A 26,466-nucleotide genomic window follows, 5' to 3' on the forward strand; every position below is an offset into this window, starting at 1 on the left:
GACTCATGTGGTAGACAATTTGACGTTGTCTCAGGAAAAGGCTCAGCGTTTTGCTAACCGCCGTCGGTGTGTTGGTCCTCAGCTTCGTGTGGGGGATTTAGTTTGGTTATCTTCTCGTCATGTTCCTATGAAGGATCCTTCCCCTAAGTTCAAGCCTCGGTTTATTGGTCCTTATAAGATTTCGGAGATTATCAATCCAGTATCTTTTCGTTTGGCCCTTCCAGCCTCTTTTGCCATCCACAATGTTTTCCATAGATCGTTGTTGCGGAGATATGTGGTACCTGTGGTTCCCTCTGTTGATCCTCCTGCCCCGGTGTTGGTTGAGGGGGAATTGGAATATGTGGTTGAAAAAATTTTGGATTCTCGTTTTTCGAGGCGGAGGCTTCAGTATCTTGTCAAGTGGAAGGGTTATGGCCAGGAGGATAATTCTTGGGTGGTTGCCTCCGATGTCCATGCCGCCGATTTGGTTAGTGCTTTTCACTTGGCTCGTCCTGATCGGCCTGGGGGCTCTGGTGAGGGTTCGGTGACCCCTCCTCAAGGGGGGGGTACTGTTGTGAATTCCGCTCTTGGGCTCCCTCCGGTGGTTGTAAGTAGCACTTTTGTGAATTCTGCTCTTGGGCTCCCTCCTGTGGTTTTGAGTGGTATAGCTGCTTCTTGGATTTAGTATCAGCAGCTGCTTCCACTGATCTTCTTTCTGCTCGGCTATTTTAGTCTGGCTTTATCCCTCAATCAATGCCAGTTGCCAATTGTTCTTGCCTGGAGGCACGGCTCTTGGATTTCCCTGACACTCTGACCCGTTCAGCAAACCTAAGTCCTTGCTTGTCCTTTTGCAGTCCACTTGTTGTGGACTTATTGTTCAGCACATTTATGTTTTTGTTCATTTGTCCAGCTTATCAGTATGTATCTATTTAGCTAAGCTGGAAGCTCTGGGCTGCAGATTTTGCCCTCCACACCTTTAGTCAGGTGTGGAGATTTTTTGCATATCTCTGCGGTGGACTTTTTCTAGTTTTTATTACTGACTAGTGTTGAGCGATACCGTCCGATACTTGAAAGTATCGGTATCAGAAAGTATCGGCCGATACCGGCAAAGTATCGGATCTAATCCGATACCGATACCCGATACCAATACAAGTCAATGGGACACCAAGTATCGGAAACTCTCCTTCAGGCCCTGGGATCTATATCAATGTGTAAAAGAAAGAATTAAAATTAAAAAAAAGATATACTCACCCTCCGACGCAGCCTGGACTTTACCGCCGCTACGCGACCAATCACAAAGCAGTGACGTCTTCTAAGGTATTTCAAGCACTTGAAAGAACTTAGGTGACGTCACTGCTTTGTGATTGGTTGCGTAGCGGTCACGCGACCGCTACGGACCAATCAGAGCGCAGTGACCTCATCTAAGGCCCTTCAAGCGCGCATTCTTAGGTACAACGGCTCCCGGTTACGGCGTTAAAGTCCAGGAGCCGCCGGAGAGGTGAGTATATCCCTATTTTTTATTTTAATTCTTTATTTTACACATTGATATTAATCCCGATACCGATTCCCGATACCACAAAAGTATCGGATCTCGGTATCGGAATTCCGATACCCGCAAGTATCGACCGATACCCGTTACTTGCGGTATCGGAATGCTCAACACTATTACTGACCGCACAGTGTTTCTTTCCTTACTGTCTATCTAGCTAGAATTGGCCTCCTTTGCTGAATCTTGTTCCATACTACGTATGTCATTTCCTTCTCCTCTCACAGCCAATATTTGTGGGGGGCTGTCCTATCCTTTGGGGATTTTCTCTGAGGCAAGATAGCTTTCCTGTTTCTACCTTCAGGGGTAGCTAGTTCTCCGGCTGTGACGAGATGTCCAGGGAGTGACAGGAACATTCCACGGCTACTGCTAGTGTTGTGTTAAGATCAGGGATTGCGGTCTGTATAGTTACCACCTGCCCAGAGCTAGTCGCATGTCGCTCCTAAATTACCAGTCCATAACAGGGTGTTTTGTGTTCCTGCACCTCTCCTGTTTTTTTTTGTACCAAAGTCCTTGCCTTGATTCCTGTTATGTCCTGTTCTGGTGCCTGTCCTGGAGGTGGTATATCCAGGCCTGAAACACCCCCGGAAGAAGCTCTGGGTGAAACGCGCGTCGGGGTGCACGAGGGGGGACGCGTTGATCTTTACTCTGCACCACTCGGTTGGCGGTGAGATAGTCCTTACAGGTATATATTGGACTTTACATGCTTTGGATATTTATGCTGGTGGCTGGTGCTTGATTGTCAATAGTGTTTGTATGATGCAGGCAAGCTCTTTCAGGAGCTGCGTTACTGAACATCTGTCATCTATTTATTATATTATATGATTGGGTAGTTTTTACTGTATACACTATTGAATACACACTTCTAGTCAGTGGCTTTATATTTCTTGATGGACAACACTGCTCAATTTGACCGTAAACAATTTGTGGTTTTATGCGGAGTCATTATCAACTGTCCCTCTTGGAACACTCTGTTCTTTTGATATGGTTGCTTTTTGTGATTTGTTTCAAGAAATTAATAAAGATTTATTATATAATAAATTGATTGTTACATGGTTGTCTTTGCTGCGGCTAAAGTAATATAAGTCCGCTTTTTGATTCACCTGTTTGAACTGTGTCTGCTGTGTTATGTTCCTGGAATCCCTCTTTGTCTGGAGCCTCGCACCCATTGACTTTGACTCTCTTGTAACCGGTGTTTCTGCTGATCATCTACTACTCTGTGCTCTGGCTACCATGCAGTGCTAACTCCTTGCAGGCCCAGCAATCATCCGGTTCTAGCACCATCCCCCTTGAGTTCCTTCCTAGGTCTGATGCCCGGAGCCTGACGACTGCAGTCTGGAACCTGATGACTGCTGCCTGGAGCTTGGAGCCTGATGACTGTGGTGGTGCCTGTAGGTCGTGTCGGATGTCCATAACCGAACGACTCCTGTCTGATGTCTGCTGGTGACCCTGTGTCCAGATTTCCTGATGTCCTGTCTGTGCCCTGATGTCCTACCTGGGCCTGATGACCTCGTGTACCCTGATGTCCTGATGACCTGATGTGTCCTGATGTCCTGATGACCTCATGAACCCTGATGTCCTGATGACCTCATGTACCCTGATGTCCAGATGTCCTGTCTGTGTCATAATCTCTTGCCTGCATCCTGATGACCTCGTGTACCCTGATGTCCTGCCTGTGTCCTGATGTCCCACTTATGTGTGCCTCGGTGATCCGTTGGTGCCTTGGGGTCCACTGGGTGGTACCCTTCTGCGAGGTGTGGAATCAGGGGGATGGCATAGTCATGTTTGGTTTATGTACTATGTGACTTTACTTTAGTAAACTTTACTTTCTCTATTCCTGAAGTTGTGCGGTGTAATCAAGTCCTATATGTCTCTTTCCTTGTCCACATGCTCAGCTGCCACAGAACCCTGGTCTCAGCCCTCCCCTAGTTCTGGTAGGCCCTGGTCCCCCTTTGCGGTATAAATGGTCCATATTGCATTCCCGGGGGACGCGCGCCCCACACCGTCATTGTTGGTCAGCGTGGAGGCATCTATGGGCTGGGCGGCATCAGCGGCTGCAACTTACGTGACAATTTTAAAGTCCCTTACTGTATGACGTTAATAACAGAAGACTTTTTTGTGGTCTATGGATCAGGCCTCTATAAAATTCTAGATGCTACAAACTATTTTAAAGTCAGGGCCCTTACTGTATGACGTTAATAACAGAAGAATTTTTTGTGGCCTCTCGATCAGGCTTCTATAGCACACTAGATGCTACAAACTCATTTAAAGTCAGGCCCCCTACTGTATGACACTAGGAACAGAAGAATTTTTGTGGCTTCTAGATCATACCTCTATAACACACTAGATGCTACAAACTATTTTAAGTCAGGTCCCTTACTGCATGACGTTAAAACAGAAGAATTTTTTGTGACTCCTAGTTCAGGCCTGTCAGCGGCCTATTATACTGTTTTTACTCTGTAGAAATTGATGCTACTATTGTGGTGTGTGACAATAATTTTTTGAAATGTGGAGACTTCAAGTTTGATCTCCATCTGGTGGGTTGCCTGTAGTGGAAGATGTGTCGGAGGCTATTATACTGTTTCTACTCTGTGGAAATTGATTCAACTTTTGTGGTGTGTGATAATAATTTTTTGAAATGTGGAGAATTCAAGTTGGGTTTCCTTCATGTGTGTTGCCTGTAGAAGTAGGGCTTCTTGACAGCAGGTCTATACTTACTTTCATTCAACTACCAGTGTTACTTTTCTGACATTTTTCTACCAATATAATAGGAATTTTTGTCCTCCTTACGGAACAAGACTGAAGATATGAAACTATCCAATGTACTATTTGTTTGGACATTTATGTGGAGTGATATCAGAGAATGTCTATAATTTATCCCGTGATATTACTATTTGTCCATATTTTATTACTTAATCTTATATATGTCACTAATTTTATGATCTGTATGTTTATATATTGACTTTATGAATATTATTTGAACACTTGACAGGCTATATAAAAGATAATAGAGAAAGATTAGGTGGTCCTTTACATTCTTTGTCTTTCCTTTAGTATGTTTTATATAATTACGATTAATGTATTTCATCTACATATTGCTATGTCAATTGTCTGCTCCGTTATAATTTACTAACCTTAGTGCCTTTTGAGGTGGTATATTATTGCTAGATTGGAGCCATTTTCTTTATAGTATAATATAAGGGCTGCTATATGGGCAAAATTTACCACTTTGTGATTATTATTTAAGTCAGGTCCCTTACTGTATAACGCTAATAACAGAAGAATTTTTTGTGACCTCTAGATCAGGCCTCTATAACACACTAGATGCTACAAATTTTTTTAAAGTCAGGTCCCTTACTGTATGACGTTAATAACAGAAGAATTTTTTGTTTAAATGATCTGACACGTCACTCCTTCAGAATTAGGTGCTCAGAGAAGGGTTACCTTTTTTTCTTTCAACAATCTTTTTATTGAGGGAAAAAAAAACAGATGAACAGAAAAGGAAAAACCATTATATCCAGTATAACAAATAGATGAATGGCTGCCCTCAATTGTACTAAAGCAAGGGAATGTGTGATACATGAAATGTGAATAGCATAATGGCTTGTGAAATCTATGAAAAAACACATGAGATGCTTAGCACAAAATTTGGCCAAAAAATGTGAGCCCATCCACCAAACGTCAAGGTAATCTCATGGATCGGATGGGACCCTAACCTGACTGCCTAGTGTGAACACTTACCTCTGGCCAATATCATGGTAAAGCCTGCATTTATCACACATTCCCTTGCTTTAGTACAATTGAGTGCAGCCACTCATCTATTTGCTATGTAAGTTGTTTTTTGGTTATGCACCAGTTCAGACTAGTTCGCTGTTCAGTCAGTTTACCATTACTTGCTATGTACTATTTTTTTCTGACTTGAACGCCCCGCCCTTCACCATGCCGTGATTTTAATGACATCCAAACACAGTTGGTTCCGACCTTCCTATGAATGCAGGCTTTACCATGATATTAGCCAGAGGTAAGTGTTCACACTAGGCAGTCAGGTCAGGGACCCATCCGTTCCATGAGATTACCTTGATGTTTGGTGGATGTGCTCACATTTTTTGGCCAAATTTTGTGCTGAGCATCTCATGTGTTTTTTCATAGATTTCACGAGCCATTATGCTATTCACATTTCATGTATCACACATTCCCTTGCTTTAGTACAATTGAGCGCAGCCAGTCATTTATTTGCTATGTAAGTTGTTTTTTGGTTATGCACCAGTTCAGACTAGTTCGCTGTTCAGTCAGTTTACCATTACTTGCTATGTACTTTTTTTTCTGACTTGAACGCCCCGCCCTTCACCATGCTGTGATTTTAATTACATCCAAACACAGTTGGTTCCGACCTTCCTATAAATGCAGGCTTTACCATGATATTAGCCAGAGGTAAGTGTTCACACTAGGCAGTCAGGTCAGGGACCCATCCGATCCATGAGATTACCTTGACGTTTGGTGGATGGGCTCACGTTTTTTGGCCAAATTTTGTGCTAAGCATCTCATGTGTTTTTTCATAGATTTCACGAGCCATTATGCTATTCACATTTCATGTATCACACGTTACGTTGCTTTAGTACAATTGAGTGCAGCCATTCATCTATTTGCTATGTAAGTTGTTTTTTGGTTATGCACCAGTTCAGACTAGTTTGCTGTTCAGTCAGTTTACCATTACTTGCATTATATCCAGTACACATGAAGGGAGAAAACATTAAGAGTTGTGTGGATGTGAGTAATAAGTGAAATCAATATCTGTTGGGTGAGAGTATCTCCAAGCATCAATTAATTCTAAGGAATGAAAAAGTGTTTTGAGACGAGCAAGATCTCTTAAAGAAATAGAGCTTTTTTTTGTTGAAGTATCTAGGGGAGGGTCTAGCGCAACATTTAAATCACCTCCCAAAATGACTGCCCCTCCTTAAAGGAACGTAGTTTAGCAAGGGCTTTACGCAGCCACTTCAAATGATGTTTGTTGGGTGCATACAGACTGCCTAGTATCACCAAGTTTCCAGCTATTAGGCCTTTAATGAAAATGTAACAGCCTTCGGGGTCTACGAAACAATCTAGAAGAAGAAAGGGGATGTCTCTGGCGAAAGCTATCGAGACTCCCCTTGCTCCTTTCTGGGGGGAATTAGCATGATACCATCTATCGAAAAAGCATTTCTCAAAAGAAGGGGTTATGTCAGGAGTAAAATGAGTTTCCTGTAAGAGTAAAATATCATACCCCAATTTTTTGAACAGATTTAAAGTTTGCGATCTGGGGATTGGGGAGTTTAGGCCATGTGTGTTTTGTGAGACAATCTGAAAAGACTTGCGGATTGACATCATGGCGGAATTGGTTGAAGACAATGCAATCTGGAGGATGACTCATCAATCGGATCAGGCAGATAGAAAAAATAAGTGAGAATGAGAGGGGAGAAGAGGGAGAAATAATTAGAATGGTAGAAACATGGGATAATAATAACAACTGAGATTAATGGACAGGAGTAAGTATCTTCAAAAAGCAGAATTCTCATCAAAACTACAAAACATGGGAGAGGAAATGAGAATCAAGAACGGAGGGATTAAGTAAAGCAATAAGATGATCGGAGACTAAGGTCCCCAACAGGGCCGGACTGGGACTAAAATTCAGCCCTGGCATTTGAAGTTACACAGGCCCACTTGTCACATGGTGACTGTATAATATCTTTGTACACTTGTAGGCAGGGCCGGTTTTAGGCAAAGTGGGGCCCTAGGCAAAGTTTAAAATGGGTCCCCAAATGCTAACATATTGCACATCACACAGAAGCCTTTCTGTTGTATTTACGTGCGCTGAGTTCAGGCCGCTAAACGAGTTTGATCGACAATACTGAAGTTGTTCAACGCTTGTTTCCCGGCCTCTTTCCACCAGCTGAGGAATAATGATGAGACAGAACGATCACTAATAGATCACCATACAGTATCATGTTTTCAGCAGCACATCTACAGTTTACACTGGCAATGTGCTGCTGACAACAAGGCTTTTTGTTCCAGCAAAAACAATCCGAATATGCAGCATTTTACTTGTTTAGTAAAATACACCCCATAGTCCTCCATATATTATAATGTGCTCCATAGTCCTCCATATAGTATAATACACTCCCTATAGTCCTCCATATATTAAAATACACTGCTCAGTCCTCCACATAGTATAATACACGCCTCATAGTCCTCCATATAGCATAATACAATCCTCATAGTCCTCCATATAGCATAATACAATCCTCATAGTGCTCCATATAGTATAATGCACTGCCACAGTCATCCATGTAGTACAATTCACTTCCCATAGTATAATGCACCCCATAGTTCTTCATATAGTATAACGTATTCCCCATAGTCCTCGATACAGTATAATGCAGCCCACATATAGTATAATGCAGCCACCCCAGAGTATAATGCAGCCACCCCAGAGTATAATGCAGCCACCCCAGAGTATAATGCAGCCACCCCACAGAGTATAATGCAGCCACCCCAGAGTATGTAACCCCCATAGAATATAATACAGCCCACCTCCCCATAATATATAATGTAGCCCCCCATAGAATATAATGCAGCCCCCCATAGTATATAACGCAGCCTCCCCCATAGAATATAATATACCCCCACAATAGTATATAACACAGCCACATAGTACATAACATGGCCTCCCCCATAGAATATAATATACTCCCCATAGTATATAGCAAAGCCCGCATATTATATAGCACAAACCGCATAGTGTACAGCACAGCCTGCATACTATAGCACAGCTCGCGTAGTAGATAACACAGCCCACACAGCAGTATTCAGCACAGACCACACAGTAGTATACAGCACAGACCACACAGTAGTATACAGCACAGCCCACGTAGAAGTATACAGCACAGTCCACACAGTAGTATACAGCACAGCCCACAGAGTAATATATACAGCACAGCCCACAAAGTAATATATACAGCACAGCCCACAAAGTAATATATACAGCACAGCCCACAGAGAACTATATACAGCACAGCCCAGAGAACTATATACAGCACAGCCCACAGAGAACTATATAAAGCACAGCCCAGAGTACTATATACAGCACAGCCCAGAGTACTATATAAAGCACAGCCCAGAGAGTACTATATACAGCACAGCCCAGAGAGTACTATATACAGCACAGCCCAGAGAGTACTATATACAGCACAGCCCACAGAGTACTATATACAGCACAGCCCACAGAGTACTATACACAGCACAGCCCACAGAGTACTATATACAGCACAGCCCACAGAGTACTATATACAGCACAGCCCACAGAGTACTATATACAGCACAGCCCACAGAGTACTATATACAGCACAGCCCACAGAGTACTATATACAGCCCACAGTAGTATACAGCACAGAGCACAGCCCACAGAGTACTATATACAGCCCACAGTAGTATACAGCACAGAGCACAGCCCACAGAGTACTATATACAGCCCACAGTAGTATACAGCACAGAGCACAGCCCACAGAGTACTATATACAGCCCACAGTAGTATACAGCACAGAGCACAGCCCACAGAGTACTATATACAGCCCACAGTAGTATACAGCACAGAGCACAGCCCAGAGAACTATATATAGCACACAGTAGTATACAGCACAGAGCACAGCCCACAGAGTACTATATATAGCACAGAGCACACAGTAGTATACAGCACAGAGCACAGCCCAGAGAACTATATATAGCACACAGTAGTATACAGCACAGAGCACAGCCCACAGAGTACTATATATAGCACAGAGCACACAGCAGTATACAGCACAGAGCACAGCCCACAGAGAGCTATATACAGCCCACAGTAGTATACAGCACAGAGCACAGCCCACAGAGTACTATATATAGCACAGAGCACACAGCAGTATACAGCACAGAGCACAGCCCACAGAGAGCTATATACAGCCCACAGTAGTATACAGCACAGAGCACAGCCCACAGAGAGCTATATACAGCCCACAGTAGTATACAGCACAGAGCACAGCCCACAGAGAGCTATATACATCCCACAGCGGTATACAGCACAGAGCACAGCCCACAGAGTACTATATACAGCCCACAGTAGTATACAGCACAGAGCACAGCCCACAGAGAACTATATACAGCCCACAGCAGTATACAGCACAGAGCACAGCCCACAGAGTACTATATACAGCCCACAGTAGTATACAGCACAGAGCACAGCCCACAGAGAACTATATACAGCCCACAGCAGTATACAGCACAGAGCACAGCCCACAGAGAACTATATACAGCCCACAGCAGTATACAGCACAGAGCACAGCCCACAGAGAGCTATATACAGCCCACAGTAGTATACAGCACAGAGCACAGCCCACAGCAGTATACAGCACAGAGCACAGCCCACAGAGAACTATATACAGCCCACAGCAGTATACAGCACAGAGCACAGCCCACAGAGAGCTATATACAGCCCACAGTAGTATACAGCACAGAGCACAGCCCACAGCAGTATATAGCACAGAGCACAGCCCACAGAGAACTATATACAGCCCACAGCAGTATACAGCACAGAGCACAGCCCACAGAGAACTATATATAGCACAGAGCACACAGTAGTATACAGCACAGAGCACAGCCCACAGAGAACTATATACAGCCCACAGCAGTATACAGCACAGAGCACAGCCCACAGAGAACTATATACAGCCCACAGCAGTATACAGCACAGAGCACAGCCCACAGAGAGCTATATACAGCCCACATCTCTTCTCTTCCTCCCCTCACCTCCTCCGAGAATGGCCCCACAGTCCAGAAAAAAAAAAAAACTCTCCTCACCTCTCCTCGTGCCCAGCGTTGCTTCCTGGTTCCTGCTCCTGTCTCAGCAGCTGCAGTCTGCCCGGGACACAGCAGGTGCGCGATGATATGACATCATCGCGCACCCGCAGTGTCAGAGGCAGAGCGGGGAATGATGGGAGAGGAGCGTCTGTAGACGCTCTCTCCTCCATCATTGCATTCAACTGTACCGGCGTCTATACGCCGGTATAGTTGAATGCGACGGCGGGGGCGGCGGATTGAGCGGCCCACCACTGGCACCGGCCCTTCTGGCATTTGCCAGAAGTGCCCTATGGCCAGTCCGGCCCTGGTCCCCAATATAAGCGATAAAAGTGCAGCACAACCAAATGACACATTGGGTTGTAGAGTGAACCCAGCAGACCCATAGGTCTAGAACAGCCAACCAGTCCTCATTCACCTGGGTCATCATCTTCGTTTCCTGTTGGTGTGACCCTGGAGGATTGACGTCTTGATCGTGTGGATTTCGAGGTAGGGGAGTCTTGCCATGGAGAGGGGAGAGGGAGAGACTTCAGGCGACGGGCCTCACGAGCTATCTCCAGGACTGGTTGTTGGTTGAGGTGGATCTCCAATTCTTTGCAGACATCTTTAATGTCGGCTGTGGATCTTACCAGGAACTTCCAATCGTTAGCTGAGATGGATAGTTCAAAGGGGAACAGCCAGCGGTACAAATAATGCCTTTGTTGAAGGATGGAGGTGAAGGGTCTTAAGAGGCGCCTTTTGTATAGTATGGAGACTGTAAGGTCTTGGAAAATTTGAATTGGAGTTCCTCCATGGGCAATCGAGTCTGCTTCCCTTGCTCTTTTTAATAATAGGTCCTTGGTTCTGTAGTCAAGAAACCGACAGAGGACATCACGAGGTGCTTTGTTCGGCTTCGGTTTTGGCCTCAGCACTCTGTGGACCCTCACCATATCGATTTCAATTGGGTCAGTAAGAACAAGGTCGAACGAAAGATTTTGGTAACTGTTGGAATCAGAGCGTCCGTAAGGATAGACTCGGAGACCCCTTTTAGCCTCAGGTTGTTTCTCCTTTCTCTGTTCTCGTGATCCTCTAAGATAGTATAGATCCGGTTGATATGATCTTCTTGCTGCTTCTGGCAAGATAGGGTAGAGTTGGAATAGTGTACTATTTCTGAGTGGGAAGAATCAATTGATTCTGTGGCCCAATTGGGTGAGATCTTGTTTAATGGCAGAGAGATCTTTACCTAAGGGTTCTAAAGCTTTGCCCAAAATCCTTTTAATAAAAGATCTAGTGACTTGATCACCTTTATCCTGGACATCCGAGTCCCCATCACTCTCCTGGTCGGATTCTGTGTGGTTCTCCAGGGCCATCCCAAGTGAATGGGAGGATTTAGAGGTGTTAGATGAATTACTCCGCTTTTTCAAAATTTGTCCATGTCTGCTTGGGAGCTAGAGCTGTTGGACTTGGAACACGATCTTGTCAGCTTATGAGAAGATTTAACCATTGTGGGTAAATTGTGCAGCAGATTAAGAGATTACCCAATTCTCCTCAAAGTCCCCCTAGTGGCAATTACATCCGGCAGTGGGTAATAAAACAGAAGGTTATATGCTGCTTAAAGAAGGAGATTGCGTCAAGATGTGAAATGGTGTCCCTTTAATAGAGCATGAGGAGGGCAATGTCTGAGCGGATAAACAAGGCAGTTGGAAGCTTAGGGTATTCAGCGGTCAATTATGGAGCCCCAACAAGCTGTATAGACCTGCTAGGAGTCTAGGAGATTTGAAGGGGGGGCACAAGTCTCCGAGGAGGGTACAGTGTGTAGCTCAAGTTTAGCAGGTTTTGGAGCAGAGTGTAGGAGCAGCATGTAAGCCTCAGGTGAGACTAGTCATCGGATGTGTCCAGTTTCCCCAGCTGCCAGTCTAGCCCCCCCCAGGCCTGCTATATTAATGGTGAGCTTGTTCCTTTATCCAGGTCGAGTGCTGGTGTTTCCCTGTGTTATAGCACAGAACAGAGATGGCGTCTGCTCTGGCGGAAAGCCCGCTGTGTCCGCTATCACCGACGTCGGGTCTCCACGCCAGAAAAAGCAGAGAGCACCGGGACCCAACACCGAGCCCAAGATGAGTCTCCGCTCCCAGGCAGGGCGCCTCTCCATGTGCGCAGCCAGAGCGAGTCTTAGAAAGCCGGTGGACAGCAGCCGCAGGCGGACTCGGCAGCCGCCACTCCAGAAACCACAGGAGCGGAGGGGAGCAGTCCCAGGAGAGTGACGGGGCGCAGGGAGAGAGCTGGCACAGAACAGGACAAACAGTACCTCCGCTAAGACGACCGTTGGCTGCAGCTCTTCGCCTTGCGTCGAGACAAAAGATGGCGCCTTCCTGCTCAGTCCACCTCACCTCCAGGATGATGAGCGAGCTCGAGGTTGGTAGAAGCGGTAACTTCACTCCAGCGATCTTTTCCTGGGGTGCCGGTTAATATTCGACCACAGAAGCGGGTAAAAACATGGTTGGTGGAGCTTTATCCCTCTAGAAATCCCTGGATTGAGCAGGAGCTCCCTGTTTATGCGGCTTGACTCCTGAGCAGTCAAGCCACGTCCCCCCCAGAGAAGGGTTAGCAACCCCTATATTAAAGACAAATACAAAATCTGGCATTCAAAAATGCAATAATGAATTTATTTGTAACTCCACAATCCCAAAAGCAAAATGTTACATTTCGGTCTTTTAAGACCTTCTGCAGACAGATTGTGCAGTTAATAAGGGACCCATCAAAGTATGTTAAATATTCATTAGGAATTCATATGTGTATAAAGTCCCGGGTAGTGGCATTGCTAAAGAAAGCAAGTGGCAGCTCATGGTAATGGCGAAGAATTTTTGTGGCCTCTAGATCAAGCCTCTATAACACACTAGATGCCTCAAACTATTTTAAAGTCAGGTCCCTTACTGTATGACGTTAATAACAAAAGAATATTTTGTTGCTGTTACGATCTGGGACCAGGAGAACAAGGTAGGTGAACCCTCTGAACCGAAACAGCGAACCTCCCCAGGACGAGTGGTCCAGGTAGACCACCCCCTATACAGGGAGCGTTAGGAGCAGGCCCAGGGGAAACTACTGTACGGCAGCCGGTACCAAAAAGCAGGAAGAAAGGAAAGGACTAGGCAGGGAGGACAGGAAAAAAACAAGAAAGATGATGAGAAGCGGGTAACGGGAAACCGACAAAACAGAAGGAGAATGGGAGACAAACCAGAAGACAGGATGAGGACACTGGACCACGGACGAGCAGGAGACGAAGGCGGGAGGACTAAACTGAGGAACAGGAGCACTGAGGTAACAGAGGCACAGGAGGACTGGAGCTGAAAGGAAGCACGTAAACAGACAAAGGTTAGGCACAGAAACGAAAAACCATAAACATAAGACAAGCCGAAAAGAGAACGCAGAGTACGCAGAGAAGTGAGAGAGCCAGAGACACTTGCAAGAAAACAAATGACGAACAGGCACAGCCGACAGGAAGAGGCAGCCTTAAATGCAGAGCGGCAGCGTACCTTCCGGGTCATGGTCCTCCAGGACCACAGAGAGCAGTGGAAAGAGCATCAGGACAAAAGAACAGTGTGCGCGTGTGCAGAGAAACCTAATGCGCGCGCCCGACAGGAAGCAGGAGCCGGGACAGCGAGCAGAGGAGACGGCACTGGAGGAAGAACAGGACCGCGCCGGGACGCCGTGGAACGGTAAGTATGAGCGGACAGCAGGGGCCGCGGCGGTGATAGCGGTGACCTGACAGTACCCCACTCCTTACCTCCCCCCCTCCTAATACCAGAAAGAAATCTAGCCAAAACTCGAGGAGCTTGGATGTTTTCCCGAGGTTCCCAAGATCTCTCCTCCGGACCAAAACCCTTCCAATCCACCAGAAAAAAGGTCCTCCCCTTCACTTTCTTCATGGCTAGAATGTCCTTGATCTCAAAAACATCATTAGCGGAGACCGGCCGAGAAGAATGAGTAGAAGAGGCATGAAACTGGTTGAGGACAAGTGGCTTCAGGAGGGAAACATGGAAGGAATTAGGAATACAGAGCGAGGGAGGTAGCTTCAACTTATAAGAGACATCATTAATACGGGTCAAGATCTCAAAAGGTCCAATATAACGGGGACCCAATTTACGTGAAGGAATCTTTAAGCAAAGAAACTTAGAGGATAACCATACCCTATCACCAGGATGATATAACGGAGGATCTAAGCGCCTCTTGTCAGCATGCCTTTTCATTCTGTCACGCGCAAATTCAAGAGCGGTCTTGGTCTCCTGCCAGATCCTGGAGAACTCCCCGGACAGAAGAATAGCCGGCGGTACCCCCGAGACAGGAGGAACCGGTAGAGGTACACCAGGATGTTGCCCGTAGACGATAAAGAAGGGCGACTTGGAAGAAAATTCACTGGGATGGTTGTTGTATGCGCATTCAGCCCACGGAAGAAGATCGGACCAGTCACTGTGATGAGAATTGGAAAAATGACGAAGATAAGTCACCAGAGTCTGATTAGTGCGTTTCACTTGACCGTTGGTCTGTGGGTGGTAGGCAGAAGAGAAGTCAAGCGAGATGTTCATAAATTTACAGAGAGCTCTCCAGAAGCGAGAGGTGAACTGAACTCCTCTATCCGAAACGATATGTTGAGGGAAGCCATGAATACGAAAAATATGACGAACAAAAATTTTTGCCAAATCAGGTGCAGAGGGTAAACCAGGAAGGGATATGAAATGAGCCATTTTGGAGAACCTGTCCACAACAACAAGGATGACAGTGTAATAAAATCCATTGCAATGTGTTGCCACGGAGCCAAAGGAACTGGCAGCGGATGAAGAAGTCCACAGGGCCGTTGCCTTGGTATCCTGTTCTTGGCACAAGATGGACAGGAGGCAATAAAATCTTGAACATCCTGGGAAAGAGTTGGCCACCAGTAGTAGCGGGACAGAAGCAAGAGAGTCTTCTTTAGACCAACATGACCAGCAAATTTGGAAGCATGGCCCCAACGTAAGACCCGCCTCCTGTTGCGCTCAGAGACGAAGGTCTTGCCCAGAGGCAACGAAGACAGATTGACGGGATCTACCACGATGACTTTGAAGGGATCCAGGATGTGCGAAGCCTCCTACTTCGAATTAATAGACAAAAAGGATCTGGAGAGAGCATCGGCTTTAAGATTTTTATTGCCAGGACGAAAATGTAACTCAAAATTGAAACGAGCAAAGAAGAGGGACCTTCTAGCTTGTCGGGGATCAAGTCTCTGTGCCAAACGAATATCAGCTAGGTTCTTGTGGTCCGTATAGATCCTGAACGGGTGAATAGCTCCTTCCAATAAGTACCTCCACTCTTGTAAGGCCAATTTGTTGGCCAATAACTCCCTGTCACCAATCGAATAGTTTTGCTCAGAAGAGGAGAAGGTCTTGGAAAAGAAACCGCAGGTGACGAGTCGCCCAGACGAAGATTTCTGAGAAAGTACTGCCCCAGCTCCTACTGCAGAAGCGTCCACTTCGAGAATAAAAGGTTTATTAACCTGAGGATGATGAAGCACGGGAGCTGTGGAGAAGGCTTGTTTCAGAGCCTGGAAGGCATCTTCAGCTTCTGAGGACCAGACGTGAGGATCGGATCCCTTGCGAATCAAAGAGATGATGGGTCTGATCAGAGAAGAAAAGTGAGGAATGAACTGTTGGTAGTAATTTGCGAAACCGATGAATCGCTGGATAGCTTAGGTACCTAGAGGACGAAGCCAGTTGAGCACGGCGGACACTTTTTCCGGGTCCATACATAAACCAGAGTCGGAGATAATGTATCCCAGGAAAGGAAGAGATGACTGCTCAAAGGCGCACTTCTCGATCTTGGTGAATAGGCGATTCTCCCTCAGACGCAGAAGAACAAGATGAACGTCCCTTCTGTGAGAAGACAGGTCATGGGAGTAAACGAGAATGTCGTCCAAATATACCACCACACAGGAATACAAAAGATCTCGGAAAATGTCATTCACAAATTCTTGGAATACTGCAGGGGCATTGCATAAGCCGAAGGGCATAACCAGGTACTCATAGTGACCATCTCTGGTGTTGAAAGCGGTCTTCCACTCATCTCCGGAACGGATTCGGATAAGATTGTAGGCCCCACGAAGATCCAGCTTAGTAAAAATTCATGCTCCCCGTAGCCGATTCAAAAGTTCAGGAATGAGAGGAAGTGGATACTTGTTCTTAATAGTAATACAATTAAGACCTCGGTAGTCAATGCAGGGACTGAGAGTTCCATCCTTCTTCTTGACAAAAAAGAAACCTGCGCCCGCGGGAGAGGAGGACTTCTGGATGAAACCCCTGGCCAAATTCTCCTGTACATACTCAGTCATGGCTTGAGACTCTAGAGGATTCAGCGGGTAAATTCATCCCCTGGGTGGAGTTGAACCAGGAACGAGGTCGATCGGGCAGTCATATGGATGATGCGGGGGCAAGTTCTCTGCCTTTTTCTTGTCGAAGACATCAGCAAAGGAATGGTAGGCCGAAGGCAAACCTGCCAGAGGAGAAATATAGACAGACGACCTTAATGGAAGAACAGGATGCAGACATCTAGTCTGACAGGAATTACCCCATCGGAGGACATCACCAGACCGCCAATCCAAAACAGGCTTGTGTATTCTTAACCACGGAAGACCCAGGAGAAATGAATGAGACAATGATGGCAACACGTAAAAGGCTATCTTCTCCCGATGCAAAGCTCTGATTTGCAGCTCCACTTCTTCAGTGACCAAGGTAACGGTCTTCTGCAAGGGCCGACCGTCAACTGAAGCTAACTGCTGAGGAGACTCCAAGGATCTGACAGGAATTTGAAACCTACTGACCGCCTCGAGTTGAATAAAATTCCCAGCCGCTCCAGAGTCAACATAAGATACCTCAGAAAAATGAGAAGAACCAATATGCAACAGAACAGAGATAGTAAAGGGTAGAGAGGTATCAGTATCACCTAGGTAGGCCTCCCTTACCTGTCCTAGGCGGAAGCGTTTCCCGGCCTCACCAGACAGGAAAGTAGAAGATGGGAGGCACTGCCACAATAAAAGCAGAGACCCTGTGCAAGTCTTTCCTTGCGACGCTGTTCTGCCGGCTTGATACGGTCCACTTGCATAGGTTCAGGTGCAGATGCTGTAGAAGAAATCTGTAAAGAACGAGGAGGACTGCGAGAAGACGGAACTGGTCGAGGCAATTTCCTCTCCCTGGCAGATTCACGGAGACGTTCTTGAAAATGCAAATCTATGCGGGTTGCCAGGGAAATAAGATCCTCCAGGGATGTTGGAGTATCTCTACCCGCCAACTCGTCCTTAATTCGACCAGACAGACCACGCCAAAAAGCCCCAACCAAAGCCTCATTGTTCCAGCCCAGCTCGGAGGCCAAGGTACGAAAATGAATGGCGTACTGGCCGACAGAAAGGGAACCCTGGCGGAGATTAAAAAGAGACTCTGTGGTAGAAGCTAACCGCCCTGGCTCATCGAAAACCTTACGAAAAGTTTCCAGAAAAGAAGAAAGTTGGGAGACGAGAGGATCATCTCGTTCCCAGAGGGGATTAACCCAGGCCAGAGCCACACCCTCCAAGTGAGACATAATAAAAGCCACCTTAGCTCGATCAGTGGGGTATTGTTGTGGCAGAAGTTCAAAGTGCAACTGACATTGATTTAGGAAACCCCGACACAATTTGGGATCCCCACTATACGGCGGAGGTCTAGCCAGATGGGGAGGTGGGTGTGAAGCCGTAGTCTGGGTTGGGGCAGAGGCGGAAGTTTGTAGGGTGAGCAAACGGTTATCCACCGAAGCCATGTAATTTAGTATGTGGCCCTGGGTATCGCGTTGCTGGGCGAGCTCCTGCTGGAGACCGGACAGCTGGGTAGCGCTCCCCGGGTCAGAGGGTTGAAGAGCAGTTAAACGAGACTCCATAGATTTTAGAAAACCCATAATCCTGGTTTGGTTCTCCCGTAGAAACAACAGTTCCTTTTGGGTGGAAGCAGAAGTACCAGCGGGGTCCATGGCCTGTTTGTACTGTTACGATCTGGGACCAGGAGAACAAGGTAGGTGATACCACTGAACCGAAACAGCGAACCTCCCCAGGACGAGTGGTCCGGGTAGACCACCCCCTATACAGGGAGCATTAGGAGCAGGCCCAGGGGAAACTACTGCACGGCAGCCGGTACCAAAAAGCAGGGAGAAAGGAAAGGACTAGGCAGGGACGACGGGAAAAAAACAATAAAGATGATGAGAAGTGGGTAACGGGAAACCGACAAAACAGAAGGAGAATGGGAGACAAACCAGAAGACAGGATGAGGACACTGGACCACGGACGAGCAGGAGATGAAGGCGGGAGGACTAAACTGAGGAACAGGAGCACTGAGGAAACAGAGGCACAGGAGGACTGGAGCTGAAAGGAAGCACGTAAACAGACAAAGGTTAGGCACAGAAACGAAAAACCATAAACATAAGACAAGCCGAAAAGAGAACGCAGAGTACGCAGAGAAGTGAGAGAGCCAGAGACACTTGCAAGAAATCAAATGACAAACAGGCACAGCCGAAAGGAAGAGGCGGCCTTAAATGCAGAGCGGCAGCGTACCTTCCGGGTCATCGTCCTCCAGGACCACAGAGAGCAGCGGAAAGAGCGTCAGGACAAAAGAACAGTGTGCGCGTGCGCAGAGAAACCTAATGCGCGCGCGCCCGACAGGAAGCAGGAGACGGGAGAGCGAGCAGAGGAGACGGCGCTGGAGGAAGAACAGGAGCATGCCGGGATGCCGTGGAACGGTAAGTATGAGCAGACAGCAGGGGCCGCGGCGGTGATAACGGCGGCCTGACAGTCGCCTCTAGAACAGGCCTCTATAACACACTAGATGCTACAAACTATTTTAAAGTCAGGTCCCTAACTGTATGACGTTAATAGAAGAATTTTTTGTGGCCTCTAGATCAGGCCTCTATAACACACTGGATGCCAAAAACTATTGTAAAGTCAGGTTCCCTACTGTTTGAAACTAGGAACAGAAGAATTTTTGTGGCCTCTAGATCAGGCCTCTATAACACACTAGATGCTACAAACTATTTTACAGTCAAGTCCCTTACTGTATGACGGTAATAACAGAAGACTTTTTGTGGCTTATGAATCAGGCCTCTATAACACACTCGATTCTACAAACTATTTTAAAGTCAAGTCCCCTATTGTATGGCACTAGGAACAGAAGAATTTTTGTGGCCTCTAGATCAGGCCTCTATAACACACTAGATGCCTCAAACTATTTTAAAATCAGGTCCCTAATTGTATGATGTTAATAGCAAAGGAATATTTTGTCGCCTCTAGAACAGGCCTCTATAACACACTAGATGCTACAAACTATTTTACAGTCAGGTCCCTTACTGTATGACGTTAATAACAGAAGAATTTTTTGTTTAAAGAATCTGACACGTCACTGCTTCAGAATTAGGTGCTCAGAGAATGGTTACCAACCCCTATATTAAAGACAAATACAAAATCTGGCACTCAAAAATGCAATAATGAATTTATTTGCAACTCCACAATCCCGAAAGCAAAATATAACGTTTCGGTCTTTTAAGACCTTCTTCAGACAGATTGTGCTGTTAATAACGGACCCATCAAAGTATGTTAAATATTCATTAGGAATTCATATGTGTATAAAGTTCCGGGTAGTGGCGTTGCTAAAGACTGCAAGTGGCAGCTCATGCTAATGGCAAAGAATTTTTTGGAGCCTCTAGATCAGGCCTCTATAACACACTAGATGCTACAAACTATTTTTGTCACGTCGTTCTGTCTGTATCTGGTTTTTGGCATGACAATGCATGTCTTTGGTTTAACCCTTTGCTCCTTTCCCTCTAACTGAGCTGGGTTACTGTTGGCTGTTACCTGTATGGAGCCTGCTTAGTTCCCTGCTCTGCTACGTAGCCATACATGGGTGGTTAGGTCTTTGCTCTGCTGCATGACCATCTTCATGTGCGGTCCCTGGTTGCCGCTGTGGAAGCTATCTGCCAGTTGTGAGGTCATTTGCAGCTGGTGCATGACTTTCCATGTGTGTCGGGGTGTTCAGCCACTGCTAGGTGCCCTGAGCCTCAGTTCCTGCACTGATTGTGCAGTAATGGTTTATGTTTGTGCTAAGGGCGTGTGAGGCCACACCTCCCCTGCTTTTATGAGGGTTAGTGTGTGTACTTGAAATGCTGTCTCCAGCCAATTGCTGAGGGGCAGCTCCTATGTATAGTTCCCGCGCCCTATGGGCAGGGCCTGAGCTACTCTCAAAGCTTCTGAACTTTGCTATGTGTGTTGTTGTGAATTCCGCTCTTGGGCTCCCTCCGGTGGTTGTAAGTAGCACTTTTGTGAATTCTGCTCTTGGGCTCCCTCCTGTGGTTTTGAGTGGTATAGCTGCTTTTTGGATTTAGTATCAGCAGCTGCTTCCACTGATCTTCTTTCTGCTCGGCTATTTTAGTCTGGCTTTATCCCTCAATCAATGCCAGTTGCCAATTGTTCTTGCCTGGAGGCACGGCTCTTGGATTTCCCTGACACTCTGACCCGTTCAGCAAACCTAAGTCCTTGCTTGTCCTTTTGCAGTCCACTTGTTGTGGACTTATTGTTCAGCACATTTATGTTTTTGTTCATTTGTCCAGCTTATCAGTATGTATCTATTTAGCTAAGCTGGAAGCTCTGGGCTGCAGATTTTGCCCTCCACACCTTTAGTCAGGTGTGGAGATTTTTTGCATATCTCTGTGGTGGACTTTTTCTAGTTTTTATTACGGACCGCACAGTGTTTCTTTCCTTACTGTCTATCTAGCTAGAATTGGCCTCCTTTGCTGAATCTTGTTTCATACTACGTATGTCATTTTCTTCTCCTCTCACAGCCAATATTTGTGGGGGGCTGTCCTATCCTTTGGGGATTTTCTCTGAGGCAAGATAGCTTTCCTGTTTCTACCTTCAGGGGTAGCTAGTTCTCCGGCTGTGACGAGATGTCCAGGGAGTGACAGGAACATTCCAGGGCTACTGCTAGTGTTGTGTTAAGATCATGGATTGCGGTCTGTATAGTTACCACCTGCCCAGAGCTAGTCACATGTCGCTCCTAAATTACCAGTCCATAACAGTGCAACTGGCCAAGAATGAGTTGAATGCATCTCAAAAGAAGGAAAAGAAAAAGAGTTCTGAGCCATTTTTTTTTCTTTAGTCTGTTTTGTCTTTTTCCTTCCTCTTAATCTCTGGGTGGATTTGGGTGCAGACATGGATGTTCAGGGTTTGTTTTCTCGTGTGGATCAGCTTGCTGCAAGAGTTCAGAGTATCCAAGATTATGTTGTTCAGACTCCAGCCTTAGAGCCTAGAATTCCTACTCCAGATTAGTTTTACGGGGATAGATCTAAGTTTTTGAACTTTAAAAATAACTGCAAATTGTTTTTTGCTCTGAAACCCCATTCCTCTGGTGACCCCACTCAGCAAGTTAAAATAGTTATTTCTCTGCTGCGTGGTGACCCTCAGGACTGGGCATTCTCCCTTGAGTCAGGGGATCTGGCATTGCTTAATGTAGATGCATTTTTTCAATCGCTCGGATTATTGTATGAGGAACCTAACTCTGTAGAGCATGCTGAGAAAACACTTTTGGCCCTGTGTCAGGGTCAGGAAGCGGCAGAATTGTACTGCCAGAAATTTAGAAAATGGTCTGTGCTCACTAAATGGAATGAGGATGCTCTGGCAGCAATTTTCAGAAAGGGTCTCTCAGAAGCCCTTAAAGATGTTATGGTGGGGTTCCCCACGCCGGTTGGTTTGAGCAAATCTATGTCCCTAGCCATTCAGATTGATCGGCGCCTGCACGAGCGCAAGGTGGTGCACCATATGGCAGCATCCTCTGAACAGAATCCTGAGCCTATGCAATGTGATAGGATTCTGACTAGAGCGGAACAGAGGGGATACAGACGTCAGAATGGGCTGTGTTTTTACTGTGGTGATTCTGCTCATACTATTTCTGATTGCTCTAAGCGTATTAAGAGGGTCGCTAGATCTGTTACCATTAGTACTGTACAGCCTAAGTTTCTCCTGTCTGTGACCCTGATTTGCTCATTGTCATCTTTCTCTGTCATGGCATTTGTGGATTCAGGCGCTGCCCTGAATTTAATGGACTTAGATTTTGCCAGGTGCTGTGGCTTTTCTTTGCAGCCTTTGCAGAGTCCTATTCCCTTGAGGGGTATTGATGCTACACCGTTGGCCAAGAATAAACCTCAGTATTGGACTCAGCTGACTATGTGCACAGCTCCAGCACATCAGGAAGATTGTCGTTTTCTGGTGTTGCATAATTTGCATGATGTTGTTGTACTGGGTTTTCCATGGTTACAAGTACACAATCCAGTGTTGGATTGGAAATCGATGTCTGTGACTAGTTGGGGTTGTCAAGGGGTACATAGTGACGTTCCTTTAATGTCAATTTCCTCTTCCCCCTCTTCTGATGTTCCTGAATTTTTGTCAGATTTCCAGGATGTATTCGATGAGCCCAAGTCCAGTTCCCTTCCTCCTCATAGGGACTGTGATTGTGCTATCGACTTGGTTCCTGGCTGTAAGTTCCCTAAGGGCCGACTCTTCAATCTGTCTGTGCCAGAGCATGCCGCTATGCGGAGCTATGTTAAAGAGTCTTTAGAGAAGGGGCATATTCGGCCGTCTTCGTCACCATTGGGAGCAGGATTCTTTTTTGTTGCCAAGAAGGATGGCTCCTTGAGACCCTGTATAGATTATCGCCTTCTTAATAAGATCACGGTCAAATTCCAATACCCTTTACCTTTGCTCTCTGATTTGTTTGCTCAGATTAAGGGGGCTAGTTGGTTTACCAAGATTGACCTTCGAGGGGCGTATAATCTTGTTCGTATTAAACAGGGTGACGAATGGAAAACTGCATTTAATATGCCCGAAGGCCACTTTGAATACCTGGTGATGCCTTTCAGGCTTTCTATTGCTCCTTCTGTGTTTCAGTCCTTCATGCATGATATTTTTCGCAATTATCTTGATAAATTCTTGATTGTGTATTTGGATGATATTTTGATTTTTTCCAATGATTGGGAGTCTCACGTGAAGCAGCACAGGATGGTATTCCAGATCCTTCGTGATAATGATCTATTTGTGAAGGGGTCTAAGTGCCTATTTGGGGTCCAGAAGGTCTCTTTTTTGGGGTTTATTTTTTCTCCTTCGTCTATAGAAATGGATCCTGTTAAGGTCCAAGCCATTTATGACTGGGTTCAACCCACATCTGTGAAGAGCCTTCAGAAATTTTTGGGCTTTGCTAATTTTTATCGCCGTTTCATTGCCAACTTCTCTAGTGTGGTTAAGCCCCTGACCGATTTGACGAAGGAGGGCACTGATGTGGCTAATTGGTCCTCTGAGGCTCTGGAGGCCTTTCAGGAGCTTAAGCGCCGATTTACTTCTGCCCCGGTCTTGCGTCAGCCTGATGTGTCTCTTCCTTTTCAGGTTGAGGCTGACGCTTCTGAGATTGGGGCAGGGGCCGTTTTGTCACAGAGGAATTCTGATGGTTCCTTGATGAAACCATGCGCCTTTTTCTCCCGAACGTTTTCGCCTGCGGAACGCAATTATGATGTCGGCAATCGGGAGTTGTTGGCTATGAAGTGGGCATTTGAGGAGTGGCGACATTGGCTTGAGGGAGCCAAGCACCGTGTGGTGGTCTTGACCGATCATAAGAATCTGACTTACCTCAAGTCGGCCAAGCGGCTGAACCCTAGACAGGCTCGATGGTCCCTGTTTTTCTCCCATTTCGATTTTGTGGTCTCGTATCTTCCGGGATCTAAGAATGTTAAGGCGGATGCCCTCTCTAGGAGTTTTTTGCCTAATTCTCCTGGAGTACTTGAGCCGGTTGGCATTCTTAGAGAAGGGGTGATTCTTTCTGCCATCTCCCCTGATTTACGGCGGGTGCTTCAGGAATTTCAGGCTGATAAACCTGACCGCTGTCCTGTGGGGAAGCTGTTTGTTCCTGATAGATGGACAAGTAAGGTAATTTCTGAGGTCCATTGTTCTGTGTTGGCCGTTCATCCTGGGATTTTTGGTACCAGGGATTTGGTTGCTAGGTCCTTTTGGTGGCCTTCCTTGTCGCGGGATGTGCGTTCTTTTGTGCAGTCCTGTGGGACCTGTGCCCGGGCTAAGCCTTGCTGTTCCCGCGATAGTGGGTTGCTTTTGCCTTTGCCTGTCCCTGAGAGGCCCTGGACGCATATTTCCATGGATTTTATTTCGGATCTTCCTGTGTCTCAGAGGATGTCTGTTATCTGGGTGGTTTGTGACTGGTTCTCTAAAATGGTCCATTTGGTACCTTTGTCTAAATTGCCTTCCTCCTTGGATTTGGTTCCATTGTTTTTTCAGCATGTGGTACGTTTGCATGGCATTCCGGAGAATATTGTGATTGACAGAGGTTCCCAGTTTGTCTCCAGGTTTTGGCGTTCCTTTTGTGCTAGGATCGGCATTAATTTGTCTTTTTCTTCGGCGTTCCATCCTCAGACAAATGGCCAAACTGAGCGAACTAATCAAACCTTGGAAACCTGTTTGAGATGCTTTGTGTCTGCTGATCAGGATGATTGGGTGGCTTTCTTGCCGTTGGCCGAGTTTGCCCTTAATAATCGGGCCAGTTCGGCTACTTTGGTTTCGCCTTTTTTTTGTAATTTTGGTTTCCATCCTCGTTTTTCTTCAGCGCAGGTTGAGCCTTCTGATTGTCCTGGTGTTGGTTCCGTGATGGACAGGTTACAGCAGATTTGGACTCATGTGGTAGACAATTTGACGTTGTCTCAGGAAAAGGCTCAGCGTTTTGCTAACCGCCGTCGGTGTGTTGGTCCTCAGCTTCGTGTGGGGGATTTAGTTTGGTTATCTTCTCGTCATGTTCCTATGAAGGATCCTTCCCCTAAGTTCAAGCCTCGGTTTATTGGTCCTTATAAGATTTCGGAGATTATCAATCCAGTATCTTTTCGTTTGGCCCTTCCAGCCTCTTTTGCCATCCACAATGTTTTCCATAGATCGTTGTTGCGGAGATATGTGGTACCTGTGGTTCCCTCTGTTGATCCTCCTGCCCCGGTGTTGGTTGAGGGGGAATTGGAATATGTGGTTGAAAAAATTTTGGATTCTCGTTTTTCGAGGCGGAGGCTTCAGTATCTTGTCAAGTGGAAGGGTTATGGCCAGGAGGATAATTCTTGGGTGGTTGCCTCAGATGTCCATGCCGCCGATTTGGTTAGTGCTTTTCACTTGGCTCGTCCTGATCGGCCTGGGGGCTCTGGTGAGGGTTCGGTGACCCCTCCTCAAGGGGGGGGTACTGTTGTGAATTCCGCTCTTGGGCTCCCTCCGGTGGTTGTAAGTAGCACTTTTGTGAATTCTGCTCTTGGGCTCCCTCCTGTGGTTTTGAGTGGTATAGCTGCTTCTTGGATTTAGTATCAGCAGCTGCTTCCACTGATCTTCTTTCTGCTCGGCTATTTTAGTCTGGCTTTATCCCTCAATCAATGCCAGTTGCCAATTGTTCTTGCCTGGAGGCACGGCTCTTGGATTTCCCTGACACTCTGACCCGTTCAGCAAACCTAAGTCCTTGCTTGTCCTTTTGCAGTCCACTTGTTGTGGACTTATTGTTCAGCACATTTATGTTTTTGTTCATTTGTCCAGCTTATCAGTATGTATCTATTTAGCTAAGCTGGAAGCTCTGGGCTGCAGATTTTGCCCTCCACACCTTTAGTCAGGTGTGGAGATTTTTTGCATATCTCTGCGGTGGACTTTTTCTAGTTTTTATTACTGACTAGTGTTGAGCGATACCGTCCGATACTTGAAAGTATCGGTATCAGAAAGTATCGGCCGATACCGGCAAAGTATCGGATCTAATCCGATACCGATACCCGATACCAATACAAGTCAATGGGACACCAAGTATCGGAAACTCACCTTCAGGCCCTGGGATCCATATCAATGTGTAAAAGAAAGAATTAAAATTAAAAAAAAAGATATACTCACCCTCCGACGCAGCCTGGACTTTAACGCCGCTACGCGACCAATCACAAAGCAGTGACGTCTTCTAAGGTATTTCAAGCACTTGAAAGAACTTAGGTGACGTCACTGCTTTGTGATT

The sequence above is a fragment of the Ranitomeya variabilis genome, chromosome 1 (genome assembly GCF_051348905.1).
Source record: "Ranitomeya variabilis isolate aRanVar5 chromosome 1, aRanVar5.hap1, whole genome shotgun sequence".
In the NCBI taxonomy this organism is placed as follows: domain Eukaryota; kingdom Metazoa; phylum Chordata; class Amphibia; order Anura; family Dendrobatidae; genus Ranitomeya; species Ranitomeya variabilis.